The following is a 17,713-nucleotide window of genomic DNA, read 5'->3' as shown; positions in this document are numbered from 1 at the left end:
ATAGAATTTTTGTTTTTGATGCTAAATGTGTTCAAGGTGCATGAAACGTCGAGATTTGATGCAAACTCGAAAAAAAATTTGACTACGATTCACTTTTTTGGATTTTGGCACATTTTTGCCTTTCTCATATAGAAAGGTTATGCAATCACTCTGAAAAACGTCAACCTAATCCCGGCCCGGAGGGCCGAGTGTCATATCCCATTCGACTCAGTTCGTCGAGATCGGAAAAAGTCTGTATGTGTGTGTGTATGTGTGTGTATGTGTGTGTGTGTATGTATGTGCGTATGTGTCAAATAATGTCACTCATTTTTCTCAGAGATGGCTGGACCGATTTGCCCAAACTTAGTCTCAAATGAAAGGTGCAACCTTCCCATCGGCTGCTATTGAATTTTGGATCGATCGGAATTCTGGTTCCGGAATTACGGGTTTCAGAGTGCGGCCACACAGAAATTTCTCATATAAACTATAGGAAAAATTAAAAATAGAATTTTTATTTTTGATGCTAAATGTGTTCAAGGTGCATGAAACGTCGAGATTTGATGCAAACTCGAAAAAAAAATTTGACTACGATTCACTTTTTTGGATTTTGGCACATTTTTGCCTTTCTCATATAGAAAGGTTATGCAATCACTCTGAAAAACGTCAACCTAATCCCGGCCCGGAGGGCCGAGTGTCATATCCCATTCGACTCAGTTCGTCGAGATCGGAAAAAGTCTGTATGTGTGTGTGTATGTATGTATGTGTGTGTGTATGTGTGTGTGTGTATGTGTGTGTGTGTATGTATGTGCGTATGTGTCAAATAATGTCACTCATTTTTCTCAGAGATGGCTGGACCGATTTGCCCAAACTTAGTCTCAAATGAAAGGTGCAACCTTCCCATCGGCTGCTATTGAATTTTGGATCGATCGGAATTCTGGTTCCGGAATTACGGGTTTCAGAGTGCGGCCACACAGAAATTTCTCATATAAACTATAGGAAAAATCAAAAATAGAATTTTTATTTTTGATGCTAAATGTGTTCAAGGTGCATGAAACGTCGAGATTTGATGCAAACTCGAAAAAAAAATTTGACTACGATTCACTTTTTTGGATTTTGGCACATTTTTGCCTTTCTCATATAGAAAGGTTATGCAATCACTCTGAAAAACGTCAACCTAATCCCGGCCCGGAGGGCCGAGTGTCATATCCCATTCGACTCAGTTCGTCGAGATCGGAAAAAGTCTGTATGTGTGTGTGTATGTATGTATGTGTGTGTATGTGTGTGTGTATGTGTGTGTGTATGTATGTGCGTATGTGTCAAATAATGTCACTCATTTTTCTCAGAGATGGCTGGACCGATTTGCCCAAACTTAGTCTCAAATGAAAGGTGCAACCTTCCCATCGGCTGCTATTGAATTTTGGATCGATCGGAATTCTGGTTTCGGAATTACGGGTTTCAGAGTGCGGCCACACAGAAATTTCTCATATAAACTATAGGAAAAATTAAAAATAGAATTTTTATTTTTGATGCTAAATGTGTTCAAGGTGCATGAAACGTCGAGATTTGATGCAAACTCGAAAAAAAAATTTGACTACGATTCACTTTTTTGGATTTTGGCACATTTTTGCCTTTCTCATATAGAAAGGTTATGCAATCACTCTGAAAAACGTCAACCTAATCCCGGCCCGGAGGGCCGAGTGTCATATCCCATTCGACTCAGTTCGTCGAGATCGGAAAAAGTCTGTATGTGTGTGTGTATGTATGTATGTGTGTGTATGTGTGTGTGTATGTGTGTGTGTGTATGTATGTGCGTATGTGTCAAATAATGTCACTCATTTTTCTCAGAGATGGCTGGACCGATTTGCCCAAACTTAGTCTCAAATGAAAGGTGCAACCTTCCCATCGGCTGCTATTGAATTTTGGATCGATCGGAATTCTGGTTCCGGAATTACGAGTTTCAGAGTGCGGCCACACAGAAATTTCTCATATAAACTATAGGAAAAATTAAAAATAGAATTTTTATTTTTGATGCTAAATGTGTTCAAGGTGCATGAAACGTCGAGATTTGATGCAAACTCGAAAAAAAAATTTGACTACGATTCACTTTTTTGGATTTTGGCACATTTTTGCCTTTCTCATATAGAAAGGTTATGCAATCACTCTGAAAAACGTCAACCTAATCCCGGCTCGTTTAGGGTTTCTGGATTTTAACAGGGGCGTAGTTGATGGTTTACGGAGAGGGGTTACACCCCCCCCCCCTCTACTGTTCGCGCCCCTCCTTTAAAAATCTCCTTAAATCACCCCTCAGACCACCACCCCATCCAGCCCTCATACCCCTCCCTTTCAACCCCATCATCTTTAAACCACCACTGTATCACAAAGCATACCAATTTAAGCTGGGGAGTCGTTCGTTCATGGGACTTTCGCCCTCTTCACATACCCAGCCCCGCATGACAAAATGAGTTAGCAAGCAGATAACATTGATCTAATGATGATTAGGCTAATGGAGTATGATATTTTTTTGTTTCAAGTGTTTCTCTGTCGACACGTAGCTTATCAAGTTCGTGGCTGGCATGCCATTGTGTATAAGTGCAAAGTGTACTAAGAATGTAATGGACATTTCCACAATTATGTTGAACATAAAAAGCCTCCGTGCCATAGTTTAGAGAAATGAGAAAGGCACAATTGCACCGCTAGGTGGATTAAAACAGGTTTTTAACATTTAACTCCAGTAAACATTTACAACACCATGTATAAAAGATTTGTGTTTCATTGTGAAAAACATTATAGTCATTATTATTTCTAATTTCTAAAAATAGCTTCATATCATCCGCATATATGAGAATCTTAATGTTTTTTTAAAATAAGAGAGATGTCGTTGACATATAAAATAAAAAGAAGAGGTCCTAAGTGTGAATTTTGAGGAACCCCCGAAGTAATTTTAATTATATCAGATTTCATCTCATAGAATTTTACTATTGGCTGACGATCTGTTAACTACGACTTAATCCAATTGAGGAGTCTCATCTCGATTCCCAATTTTTCAAGTTTGAATATTAACATGGGAATGTCCAGCTTATTGAAAGCTTTGCTGAAGTTAGTGTAAAGAGCTTCTATATGATTTCCTTTATCCATGGCATTTAACGAGTAATCAACAAATTCTAAAAGGTTTGTACTAGTTGAACGGCCTTTAAAAAACCCATGTTGTGAAGTTGTTATTTTATGTTTGACTTGGTTGAAAATGGTTTTATTTATGATGGATTCGAAAAGTTTGGGAATGCAAGACAGAATGGCAATTCCACGATAATTGCGAATATCAGATTTTTTACCCGATTTATAAATAGGTATTAAAAAAGATTTTTTCCAATCTTTTGGAAAAATACCTGATTCTAGTGACTTATTGAACAGCCAGAATAAAGGTGACGTAAGCTCAGTTGCTAAATTCTTTATGAAAGCAGGTGGAATTCCATCAGGTCCTGAGCTTTTAGTGGCATCTAGATCATTGAGACCAGACAAGATATCTTGAACATTAATGTGACTGACACCAACATCCCTTGAATAATCAGGAAAATAGAAAATATTCAAAGTCACGATCATTGTCTGAATAGTCAGAATAAGTTTCTTGAAAAAATGTTGCGAAGATATTACAAATATCTTTTGAAGTTTCACCCTCTTTCCCATCTAAAGACATTTTTGAAGGGAAGTTACATGAATTCAACTTAGTTTTGATGTAATTAAAAAAGTTTTTTGGGCATGAATTGATCTCATTTTCAGTTTTTGCATTTTTTTTTCAATTTGTTTATTTGATAAGGCACGTATGCGTTAGCTTAAAGGTGCCATTTTTTCATTGTTTTACATTTTGAATTTCTTAAAACTAGGGGGTTACACATTTCAATATTATTTTGTTTTATATAATGAAACTAAAAAAATACTTTACAGCTAACTTATACATATAAAATAGGGTATAATATAATATTCGTAAGATTTGGGGGACGGATAATTTTGTGTGTTCTTTTTATAGTAATTCACTTTATGATTTTTAGAAGGGAGATTGTAGGAGAAATTAATTATTAACTAAGCGGAACATATTACAAGCTTATTAACTAGAAATAACTAGAGAGAGTTGTTCAAGATTAGGGGGAATTAATTAGGGCTATTTTAAAGTAGTGGTACTGTTGTGCATTTCTTAACGAGAATAAATATTGATCAACTAAAACTAGAAGATAGGGGGGCACATAAGTTTTGTGAAGATATTCAAGGGGAGAAGGGGGTGAAGTCATACACCTGTGTATCAGAGACATGGGAGGGAGGGTGGACAAGGCTGAAGGGGGAGGGGGGAGATATAAACTCTCAGTTTCCGGCATCAGGAATTAACGGCCAGGATTACAGATTCGAACGGATTGATCAACTAAAACTAGAAGATAGGGGGGCACATAAGTTTTGGGAAGATATTCAAGGGGAGAAGAGGTGAAGTCATACATCTGTGTATCAGAGACATAGGAGAGAGGGTGGACAAGGCTGAAGGGGGGGGGGGGGGGGGGGTATAAACTTTCAGTTTCCGGCATCAGGAATCAACGGCCAGGATTACAGATTCGAACGGATGTATCAAGTATTGGGACGCCGGGCGGTTTTCCTCGAGCCGGCAGGGGTTCCTCCAGACGATTTCGTAGTACGGCTCAGATACGGATCGGAAACACACCGCGCTGCGCGTGTGATGTTGTACTGTAGATCTCGTGTTGTTGGTTCATTCGGCAGATGTTTTGTCTCGTCTTGGAGTCGTATCAAACCATCGTTGGGGTACGGTAGGCGGAAGAGGGCACTTCTGGGAAAGAAGAGAGAAAAGATAGGAGCATTTAAATTTGGATATTGATGGTTTTGAGGAACGTGTATATAAGGGACATGTAGAGAATATCGCGGCTTGCTAGTACATCTCAAACCGGGACATTGGGAGATCTTCCTCCTTGAGATCTGGCAGAACAGTACTCGGCGCATGCCCAGACAACATGTTCGATTTCGTGATAACCGTTGCCACAAGCGCAGATACCGCTATCCACGAGCCCAATACGCCGGAGATGTGCGTCCAGCGTGTAGTGATTGGACATGAGCCGAGACATCACGCGAATGAAATCCCGACCCACATCCATCCCCCTGAACCAAGGTTTCGTCGATACCTTAGGGATTATCGAATGTAGCCACCATCCCAGTTCACGATTGCTCCATGAAGTTTGCCAACTTTCAAGGGTTCTGTGATGAGTAATACTGGAAAATTCGCTGAAGCTAATTGGTCTTTCATATATGCCACCTTGTAAAGCGCCCGCCTTAGCTAAAGAGTCCGCTTCTTCATTACCTGGAATGGAGCAATGCGAGGGAACCCAAACTAAGGTAATCTTGTACGATCTTACAGACAAAGCACGCAGGCGCTCCCAGATTTTCCCCAGAAAATATGGAATGTGCTTTCTAGGTTTCATTGAACGGAGAGCCTCGATTGAGCTAAGGCTATCCGAGACAATAAAGTAATGATCGGTGGGCAAAGTATCAATGATCCCAAGGGTATACTGAATAGCAGCAAGCTCTGCGACGTAAACTGAAGCAGGATCATTGAGTTTGAATGAGGCGGTGAGGTTTTGATTGAATATACCGAAGCCAGTGGAGCCGTCGAGGCTTGACCCGTCGGTGTAAAACATTTTGTTGCAGTCGACTTCTCGAAATTTACTATGAAAGAAGCTTGGGATCACTTGCGAACGTATGTGGTCCGGGATTCCACGAATCTCGTCTTTCATGGATGTGTCAAAGAATACAGTTGAATCAGAAGCATGAAAGAGATTGACATGGTTGGGATAGTATGAAGAAGGATTGATATTTTGTGCCATGTAATCGAAGTACAAGGACATAAATCGGGTTTGAGAATTGAGCTCGACAAGCCTTTCGAAATTTGCAATTACTAACGGGTTCAAGATATCGCATCGGATGAGCAATCGATATGAGAGGTCCCAAAATCGATTTTTCAGCGGAAGGACGCCCGCCAGCACTTCTAAACTCATCGTATGTGTCGAGTGCATGCAACCCAAAGCAATACGCAAACAACAATATTGGATTCGCTCTAGTTTGATGAAATGTATGTTCGCAGCGGAGCGGAAACAGAAACTCCCGTACTCCATCACCGACAATATTGTTGTTTGGTACAGCCTGATCAGGTCTCCTGGGTGGGCACCCCACCATGTTCCGGTTATTGTACGGAGAAAGTTGATCCTTTGCTGGCACTTCTGTTTCAGATACCTAATGTGACATCCCCAGGTTCCTTTAGAGTTGAACCAGACCCTGAGATATTTGAAAGTTGAAACCTGAGCAATAGTTTGACCCATTAATTGAAGCTGTAGTTGCGCTGGTTCACGCTTCCTTGAAAATATGACTAGCTCAGTTTTCTCCGTGGAGAACTCGATACCTAGCTGGAGGGCCCAAGCAGACAAATTGTCCAAGGTATCTTGCAATGGTCCTTGCAGATCGACGGCTTTGGGACCTGTAGTAGAGACCACACCGTCATTTACAAGCTGCCTTAGCGTGCAGGAATTGACAAGACATTCGTCAATGTCATTCACGTAAAAGTTATAGAGAAGGGGGCTTAGACATGAGCCCTGGGGAAGATCCATGTAGCTAATTCGTGATGTCGATAAATCACCATGCGAAAAATGCATATGTTTTTCAGACAGCAAGTTTAGCAAAAAGTTGTTTAGAGTCGGTGAAAGACCATGCTGGTGCAGCTTCTCAAAAAGAATTTTGATAGAAACTGAATCAAAAGCCCCCTGTATATCTAGGAAAACTGATGACATCTGCTCTTTGCTAGCATAAGCCATTTGAATTTCTGTTGAGAGCAACGCAAGATAATCGTTCGTCCCTTTGCCTTTGCGGAAACCAAATTGTGTATCTGACAGTAAGCAATTTGTTTCAACCCAATTATCGAGGCGAAACAAGATCATTTTCTCGAACAACTTTCGGATACAGGACAGCATCGCAATCGGTCGATACGAGTTGTGGTCGGAGGCTGGTTTTCCTGGTTTTTGAATGGCGATGACCTTCACTTGCCTCCAGTCATGAGGGACAATATTACCCTCAAGAAACTTATTAAATAAATTCAACAAGCGTCTCTTGGCAGAGTCTGGCAGATTCTTTAACAAGTTAAATTTGATTCTGTCTGGCCCTGGGGCTTTATTGTTACATGATAAGAGAGCAAGTGAGAACTCCACCATCGAAAACGGTGATTCGTTCGCGTTATTGTGAGGGGACGCGGCGTGGTAGATCTTCTGTGCCTGGGCGGAATCCGGACAAACCTTCTTGGCAAAATCGAATATCCAACGGTTTGAATATTCCACGCTCTCATTAGTATTGTTTCGGTTTCGTAAGCGCCGGGCCGTACTCCAAAGAGTGCTTATCGATGTTTCTCTCGTTAGTCCGTCGACGAACCGGCGCCAGTAGCTACGTTTTTTGGCTTTTATCAAACTCTTCATGCGCGTTTCCGCCATCGCGTACTGTCGGTAGCTAGCTGGCAGTCCGTCGTCCCGGAAGGTCTTATACGCAGCGGCCTTCTCTGCGTACACGTCTGAGCACTCTTTGTCCCACCATGGATTGGGAGGACGCCCGCGTGAGTTCGCGTCTGGTACGCGTTTAGTCTGAGCTTGAATCGCGGTATCGAGAATCAAGCCAGCCAGGAACCCGTACTCTTCCTCCGGAGGAAGCTCTTGAGTGCACTCGATTTTGTCGGATATCGCGGACGCGTAGCTCTTCCAATCAATATTTCGTGTGAGGTCATACGAAACATTGATTGTATTCGGTGGCCCTGAACCGTTAGAAATATTAATTACGATTGGCAGATGGTCGCTGCCGTGGGGATCAGAGACTACCTTCCACATGCAATCTAACCGCAGCGATGTCGAGCAGAGGGACAGATCTAAGGCGCTCGGTCGCGCTGGAGGGGCAGGAATCCGTGTCATTTCACCCGTATTCAAAATAGTCATATTGAAGTTGTCGCAAAGCTCATGGAGTAGGGTAGATCGATTATCGTCATGAAGGCAACCCCATGCCGTGCCGTGGGAGTTGAAGTCACCTAAAACTAGCCTCGGTGCGGGGAGGAGTTCCGCAATATCGCAAAGCCGTCGGTGGCTAACTGAGGCTCTAGGGGGGATGTAGGTGGAAGCAATGCAAAGGTCTTTGCCTTTAATTCTGGTTTGGCAAGCGACAACTTCAATGCCTGGTGTCGAGGGGAGGTCGATCCGATTGAAAGAATAGCACTTTTTGATCCCCAAAAGTACTCCTCCGTAAGAGTCTTCTCGATCCAAGCGAATAATATTAAAATCGTGGAAGTGTAGGGTTATTTCTGAAGTGAGCCATGTCTCGCATAGGGCAAATGCATCGCATTTCAAATTATTTAGTAAGATTTTAAACGAATCGATTTTCGGGATAATGCTTCTGCAATTCCACTGTAGAACAGTGATTAAAGCCTTGACCTCGTTCGATGAATTAGCCATCGAAAGATACAATCGCTGAAAGAAGGGGCCATTTCGCAGTGAACTGCATCAAAAATGTTTTTACTGCGGGGAGAAAGCTTATCAAGATACTTTTAAGGGGGTCAGAAATGTTTAACGCTGTAAGAATACGGTGCACAATGTCAGAGAAATTTATTAAGCCAGCACTGTTTTCTTTCTCTGGCTGAGATATGGGGACACTTGGGGTTTTTGATGTTCCTGGAAGTGCTGGGAACTCCTTTTCTGAGCTCAGGTTACAGAGCGGGAGCGACTTGCTTCGGTTTTGCACCAGTACTTCCTTGAGTAGTTATTTTAGGGGGACCATGAAGAAACACCTTCTGGCCTTTACGACGAAGCTTGGAAGAGGAAATGTTCTTCCTTTTTCTACTACTTCTAGGCACAGCAGAAGATGTTCCCTCCTGGGGTTCATCACAGTCGCCTTCGTCAGTAGACAAGTTGGTAAAGATGTTCGTAGAGACAGGTGGCGTAGCTATCTTAAGCATTTCTGCAAAAGATCGCTTAGAGCGTCCCTGAAGGGAACGCGCTGTTTGTACGCGGGACATGAAGGGAGATCATGTGGGTTTCCCCCACAGTAGAGACACTTTTCGACATCTCTACCATAGGAATCATCCGCATGATTCCCACCGCATTTCCCACAGCGGGCTTTATTGCTACAATTGGAGGCTTTGTGTCCCAATTGTTTGCAATTAGTACAGTTCATGACCCGCGGCACAAAGAGGCGAACAGGTAGACGAACCTTGTCAAAGAGAAGGTAGTTGGGTAGGGCAGAGACGGCGAAGGTCACCCGATAAGAGTCTGAGTTGACGTATATTTTCTTGCCGTCAGCTGCGACTGATGCTGAATGCAAACGTTTGCATTCCAGTATCTTCACTGGCTTAAGCATGGGGTCTTTGAAACAGCCAGTCCCATATTTTAGCAGGTCCTCGCAATTCAGACTCGAATCGGAAACGACCCCACTGACTTCAACCCTGCTAGCTGGAATATACACCCTGTACGCCTTCGTAAAGGGCTCGTAGCCAGCAATATCGTTTACCTGCGTTGAACTGTTAACCACCACCCGAAGCTTATCAGGGCGAATTTTCGATATTTCTGTCACGACCGAATACCGATCCGTCAGAACTCGAGAAATCTGCAACAGATTCAAACACTTTTTTTCTTTGGTCCGAAAGAAGATCACAAATGGCCCGGTGGCCGAGCTCGGATATACCTTGAGCCGGGGAGCCGATTTTATTTCTACGTCCATCTCACCTTGAGATGAACCGCCGTCAGGGGAAGTCATTTTTGCACGGGCCTATTGCCCAGTGCACGTTATTAAGACAACCAAGAAGGGGAAACGAAAACTAATACTTAGCTTGTGTAGGTAACGGTATCCAGACGGCTTACTAGAAGAACACTGCTTCACTTCACTGACCGGATAACGGTACTCAGAAACAGAAACACAAAAGAAGCTAAAAAATACTGAAACCTCAACTAGGCGTAGAGTATGCAAATAACCTTGAACGTGGATTAACACTATTTGTCGCTATAGAGTGTACGGACCGATGACAAAAGACTTCTATCTCGACTGAGTGCTCGATAACGAATGAGTTTTTGCATTATATACAGTTAGTGCCGAAGAAATAGCCAAAGTTAGTTGGTCACGAATGTTAAGGTATTTTTCCAAATTATCCTGATTATTGTATTTTCTGTAAATTTTGTGAGCTTTTTGCTTCCGATTTTTCAAATTAATAATTTCCTTGTTGAACCAAACTGGATTTTTGGATGCATGATTTCGTCGTTTTGTGGAGTGAAACTTCCTCCCGTATTATATGCCATAAAATATTATAAAAGATCTCCACTGCACATTCAACGTTCACTTGATTCTTTAAAAGGGACTACCAATTAGCACTGCTTAATTTATATTTAATATTTTCATAATTTGCTTTTCTATAATCGAAGACGTCCTCGAAGCCACAATCAATGAAATTATGATTCTTGTGCACAAAAATAGAGAATTCTATTGCTGTGTGAAATGTTTCATTTTTCCATAAGGGAGAATGAGATTCACCAACACAGAAATCTTCATTAATGTTTGTTAATAGCAGATCTAAATAACGATTGTGTTGATTTTTTATATGGTTTATTTGATTGAGTCCTAGCAATGCAATTTTCTCAAACACATATTGTAATGTTTCGTTTTCACCAACGACAGGAAGTAGAATGCTCTCATTTTCAGAGTCAGGAATAAAATCTAAGTTGCGCTGATTAAAATCACCATAAATATGAACTTTAAATTCTGGAGGAAAATTAGAGATTATTTCTTTAGCTGCTTGAAAGAAAATCTCATATGTTGATTTGCAAGCTAGGTCCGGTGGAAAGTACACTGAGACAAAAATGTGGATTTCGCTCATTTTCCTGATCGTGTTTTACATACAGATTTAGATACAGTGCAGTGCAGTGAGAGCAATAAGAAATAAGTATTGAATACTGTTGGAGATGTTCAAAATTCCTAACTTGATCTCTTTATCTCGCTCAAACATAACCGGCCACCTTGAATTATCTGATTTCAACTTTTAATTCTGTCTTCCCTATCTCCTATCTGTATTCACTAACTCAGTTTGCTTATCTATTATCAGTAAATACTAGGTACAATTCAATTTTTCACTTCTGTTTTGAGTTCATTTCTGTGTTACGATATATACCGTGCGCAGTTAATCTTCTTCGATGTATATACAATTCTTGCTGCTGCTGAATGCTGATGTTACATATATTGCTCCGTTGACCTTGGCTTAGTTTTGGTTTATATATACTGGTCATTCGATGATACATTCAACTAGCTGCTGTCATTTCCCTTTTGTAGTTAGCTGATACAATACTTAATCGTGATCGGATTTCTGGACTGCTTGCTGGCGGTTAAATTGACGGTTGGTTAAGATTAATTTTCATCTTCATCGGGCCTCTGTCGGTGTATCTTTTAGGTTTGTCATAGATCTGTAACAATTGGATTGGTTTCCATTTGCTGAGCTGATAAATTGGAATGGTGCGATGTCTCTGACGTATGATGACGCTGTATGTTTCTTCTGAATTAATCATAACGCTGGTATATCGATGAGAGCGGCTGAACTACGATGACAACGGTGGAACCTCTACCTTGCTGTTATCACCAAAAAAGCTGGCCATGCCTTTTGGGGATGACTTCGAAGAGGCTCGCAGATCGAATAGCGCTATTTCAACCTTCGTTGCTGTCATGAATGAATGGGTCTCAAAAATATACCAAACGTTTTATGGGATTTAGTGAGGAATATTGATCGGGGACAGCGAAAGATTCGAAAACTGATGTGTGATATGCAGGGTTAAATTTTGTGTTTGGTACGTTTTATCCGGATCCCTTTTTCGCATATTCTGCATCTTCATCTGATTGTCAGTGATGTACCTCATGTGTTGTTCATTCCGATGCTTGCTAAACTTGTGACTTGTTTCGCTTATCAACTGTTTCTTTTCGAGTGAGCTGTAGCGGCTGCCAATATGGGGTGAATCGATTATACGGATGGAGGAACTGTCTTTAAAATTCGAAACGCTAGTTTGTTGCTCTTGAGGATTTGCAGTATAACATAAGTGAACAGTAGCTTGAGCAACGTTGGGTTGGCCTTCATTATATCGACCAGCAACAATCCAATTAAACACTGTTTCTTGTAGAATAGGACCATCATCAGTTGCTTTGAATTTTCCGTTGGATAACAACTCCAAGTAATAAGCAGCTCCAATGATCACGTCGATTGGAACAGGTTCATTAAATCCAGGGTCAGCGAGACATTCGGAGTTTGGTAGACACTATCTGGATGAATCGATGATACTGCTTGGTAGAGGTAAGGTTAGTTTCGGCAGGACATAGAACTGCATCTCCTTCTCAAATGTTAAAATTGTAGGACATCTTGCACCAACTTCAGCAGACACTAGTCTCGTGGATACACAACGGGATGCTCCAATTCCATGGACGGCCAAGAATGTCGGAGATTCTCTAAATTTCAGCTTTGTTGTGAAATCAGTTGACATGAAGCAGTGCTGAGAGCATGAATCTAGCAAAGCTCGAGCTAGCATCGAATTTCCGAATCGATCTGTGACTCTTATGAGAGCCGTTGACAAAAGAACATTCTGTGTGGGTTGTTTCGGTAGTGCGACGTAACTCTGATTGGTAATGTTAGCTGCAGTGGACTGTATGTTTGGATGCAAGTTGGTGTTGGTGGATGCGTGCGCTTGTTGATATTGATTAGGTTGTGTTGTTTGCGCCGGTTGCGTGGGTGATTCTTCGATCTGGGGACTTAACAGTGAATGTGGAGCGCAGGATCTCTGGTGGTCAGTGTACAGCATTGAATGGTGTCTCTGTTGGCAATGATGACAAACTCCTCGTTCGCAATGCTAAGCATAGTGTCCGGGCCGAAGACAATTACGGCACAATCTACTCCGTGTCACGGCTTCGATTCTTTCATGGATCTTCATCTTCTGGAACTTAACACATTGAAAGGCAGAGTGCCACGTATCACAGCAAAATGGACAAGTGTTGGATGACCTGACGATGGTATTGCAGACTGATGGCTTGAATTGTCGTTGTTCTGGTACCGTTGTTTTTGATGGGGCAACTAATTGTAATACTGAACAATAACTGCGCAGAAACCTAATAACATTTTCATAATGTGGAACCCATTTACTGTTGTGATGAGTCTCCCACTGTCGTAGCGTGGACGAGTCTAATTTAGAACACACCATATACGCCAAAATTGTGCATTCAGTTGGATTCTCTCCTATCTTCTCAAGCATCTGAACGTTCTTCTCAAACTCACTTAGTATATGATTCAGTCCGTCGTATGTTTCTCGTTTCAGTGATTCCAAATTGAACAGTGCATCAAGATGAGTCTTTACAATCAACTTTTTATTTTCGTAGCGCATCTCTAGGGTCATCCATGCAACAATGTAGTTAGCAGCAGACAAATCGATAGAATTTATATCTTGCAGAGCCTCACCTGCCAGTGATGACACCTGTTATGACGCTACAGTTCAGTATACGATGGCGTCGGTTAGCGTCAAAAATGGAGTTCTCCTTTTGTTCGACGAGACGCGCGCGATTTTCGCGAACTGACACGGCTTTTTGCGTCACCGTTTCACAAGTACCCGTGAACCTGTACTGATAGCATCCGCTTCGAAGGACCAAAATGTTCGCGCGAAAGACCTGGGATTCTAGAGCACTTGCAATGAAATACGCGAATTGGTCGAACATGCAAATTAACGCGAATGCTAATTTATTTGTGATGTGAAAAACATTAGTTCTGTACTGTGCAGTAGTATATTTTGAACTGTCTGATATGTTTGGAGGTTATAAAAGGCTTACCGTTGAACAAGTAGATACGAATCAGTCAAAAAAGCCTTTTCGCTCATTTTCCTGATCGTGTTTTACATACAGATTTAGATACAGTGAAGTGCAGTGAGAGCAATAAGTGATAAATATTGGATACTGTTGGAGATGTTCAAAATTCCTAACTTGATCTCTTTATCTCGCTCAAACAGATGGAATCGCCCCTTTGGCGATTGTTTACTTTTTCGGTCCCACCTATCAGCATTGAAGTATCGCCCTTACGTTTTTGCCTATCTCATATAAAGAAAGGCTATGCAATCACTGTAAAAATGTTGTTAACCGAGGCCCGGAGGGCCGAGTGTCATACACCATTCGATTCAGTTCGTCGAGATCGGCAAATATCTGTGTATATGTATGTGTGTGTATGTGAGTGTCTTATAAACTCACGCAATTTTCTCAGAGATGGCTGAACCGATTTTCGTAAGCTTCATCTGAAAGGTATAACGCTCCCATAAGCTGCTATTGAATTTTTAGTTGATCCAACTTCCGGTTTCGGAGTTACGGGTTGAAGAGTGCGGCCACACAGCAAATTCCCATATAAACTGGTACCACCATGATGTTCAAATGATGTAAAACATATTAAAATTGATGTAACATTACTCTAGTTTGCGGGTCTGGATCACTAATGATCAATCAAAGCAGCTTTGACCACATTGGCCATCTATGATGGTTCATGACGCCCCCGGGGAACCCGTCAAGTTCCTAAGCTAATATCACCGAATGAACCGATTTTCTCAAACCAAGTCTCAAATGGAAGGCAAAATATGCAGTTGAGTATTGCGTCGCCGCCCCTTCCTAATGCCTTGCCATTACACCTCCCTCCTTCATCACTCCCCTCCTCTTGGACCACCCTCACGCCCGCATTTCCTTCATCCACCCCGTATACCGAAATAAGATGAAGGATTTCTGACGCATCCTCCACTCCCACTCTACTAACCCCCCATTCCCTCCACTTTCAAACCCATTCCACCAACATTTCAAAATATAATCACATGAAGATAACATTGTACTCATGCTGATTAAGCTAATTAAATATTATTCTTTTACCTTTCTCATATAGAAAGGTTATGTAAATGCTCCAAAACCGACTTTCTAACCAAGGCCCGGAGGGCCGAGTCTCATATAACATTCGACTCAGTTCGCCAATATCGCAAAATATCTGTGTGTATGTATGTGTGTATGTATGTATGTATGCATGTATGTATTTATGTATGTATATATGTATGTATGTGTGTGTATGTGCGGATTTGTTAACAAAATGTCCACATCGGTTTCTCGGAGATGGCTGAACCGATTTTTACAAACTAAGATTCAAATGAAAGGTATAATATTCCCATAGGTTGCTATTGAATTTCATTTTCAACCGACATCTTGTTCCGGATTACGAGTTGAAGAGTATTGTTACTAAATAAAATTTGTTCATTTGTGCACATCGGTTTCTCGGAATTTTCTGAACCGATTTTGACAAACTTGATTTTAAATGAAAGGTCCATTAGCTGCTGTTGAATTTTGTGTGGATCCGAGTTCTGGTTCCTGAATTACAGGGTGATACGTACGATCACGCAGCAAATACCGATTCTAACGAATTCTGCGATGAATGTAAAAAGGTGAAATTTTTTCCAAAATGTAAACACAACTGTTGAATTTGTAGATATAGGTCACCAACAGTCATTCAAAGTCTCTTTGGCCACACTGGCCACCATCGACGGATCCGGAAGCATCCAAATTCAGAATAACGGTTATATTGGTTTCTCGAAAATGGCTAGACCGATTTTATCAACTTAGTCTAAAATGAAAGGTGTTGCTCCCCGGAAACTGATATTAAATTCCATCTCCATCCGACTTCCAGCTCCGGAGTTACGGCAATCTCATAGAAAACTTCGATTCAAACCGATACCGCGATGAATGCAAAAAGGTGCTCTTGTATATACTTACCAAGTGTAATAAGAATGAAAGACATTTCCACAATGTTATATTGTACGAACCAGCTATTAAATCATAGTTTGGAGAAAATGAGAAAGGCACAATTGCACCTCGAGGTGGATTAAAACAGGTTTTTTACAACACCAATTTTACAATTGGTGGGGGTTTGGTGAAAATTGATCTTACTGTCCAAACGGCATAATTCCGAAACCGTAATTTTTGAAATTTTAAAATTATGCAGAATTAATTTTTCAGAAAATAGTAACAGAATTCGTGTCTTTAGCGAATTTGTTGAGACTTTATTGTAGTCATGAAACCTGAGAAAATTCACCATAAATACTTCTTGGACGATATACCGTCAAAATTATTTTATCAAATGATCCGCTGTTTAACGTTTGTAAAACTCATCGAAGATACTAAACCTCCGAAATTGGCGGTTTCAAAATGATGTTATCTTGACCTTAAATTACTGTTTTTGAACATTTGACCTACACATATAATTGGTCATACAACAAAAATCAAATTCTCATCAAAATCGATCAGGACCTGCTAGAGTCGAATGGAAATAGTCATTTTTCATAAATTTCTCTCTACATTCGGAAAGTGTTATCCTCGTTATTAATCATCATATTACGTTTTCGTCTCAACTCGACGCATTCCCAAAATAAATCCACCTATTTTAAATCCACCTAGTGGTGCAATAGTGCTTTTCTCATTTGTCCAGACTACGATTCCATGGCTGGTTATGTTCAATACAATGGTGGAAATGAATATTACATGTTCAGTACGATTTGCACATACGTACAATGGATCGACAGCCACGATCTTGAGATACTATGTGATACTGAAGCATCGCTTGAAACCAGCGGCGGAATATGGAGAAAGATCCGGGAGGTCCGGGTCCTGCCAAAAAATTTTCAACTTGTTAAGAAATTTTAAACTAGTTTTAATTTTAAAGTAGCAACCCCTCACTGCATACTTCCTTCGGGCCAGTATATTTGACGATTTTTAGAATGATTGCATAACCTTTCTATATGAGAAAGGCAAAAATGTACCAAAGTCCAAAAAAGTCAATTTTTGACAAACATTTCAATTTCAATTTTTTTCGAGTTTACATCAAATCTCAATGTTTCATGCATTATAAAGTCATTTGGCATCAAAAATTCAAATTTGATTTTGAAAATTTTTCATTTCCGTTTATATGGGAATTTGCTGTGTGATTGCACTCTTCAACTCGTAACTCCGGAACCGGAAGTCCAATCAATAAAAAATTCAATTGCAGCCGATGGGAAGGTTGTACCTTTCATTTGAGACTAGCTTTGTGCAAATCGATCCAGCCATCTCTGATTAACAGAGGTCACATTTTTTCCACATACACACATACATACACACAGACATTTTCCTATCTCAAAGAACTGAGTCGATTGGCATATGACACTCGGCCCTTCCGGTCGGGATTAGATTGACGAATTTTAGAGTGAATGAGAAAGGCAAAAACATTTTTAGCAAATGTTGAAAGTTATGCATTTTTTGGTGAGCATTTCTATGCTTCATAGACATTAAATCAATTTTAACTTCGCTTCCTATTAAATAAAGACCCTTATTACAGTACATTTCTACAAAAACGAGCTCAATTTGAAAAGAAATCTGAGGATTATGATTGATTACAGAACTCTGGAATTTTCTATTGGAATGTTTTCAGGCAGGAATTTGATATTGATGCTATTAGACAACTGTGAAATCAAGACCAATAGATCAGTTACATATCAGGACCCCATTTCGACAATTTATCAAAAGTCATCATGATGTTTACAACAACAGGTTATCAATATACGGATCAGATAATTGTTATTGTAATATTGAATTAAATCAGTCAGCATCAATAAAT

The 17,713-nt window shown here is 40.7% G+C and overlaps 1 protein-coding gene across 16 annotated transcripts in view; it reads left to right on the top strand.

Moving 5' to 3' along the window:
• LOC131678358 (neuronal acetylcholine receptor subunit alpha-7) overlaps positions 1-17,713 on the top strand; it is a 1,795,942-nt gene that overhangs the window by 1,319,355 nt on the left and 458,874 nt on the right. The gene's annotated exons all lie outside the window — the stretch shown is intronic.

Source organism: Topomyia yanbarensis, chromosome 2 (genome assembly GCF_030247195.1).
Source record: "Topomyia yanbarensis strain Yona2022 chromosome 2, ASM3024719v1, whole genome shotgun sequence".
NCBI lineage: Eukaryota > Metazoa > Arthropoda > Insecta > Diptera > Culicidae > Topomyia > Topomyia yanbarensis.
Note: the sequence above shows the minus strand (reverse complement) of the source record. Positions and strands in the feature narration are given on the sequence as shown.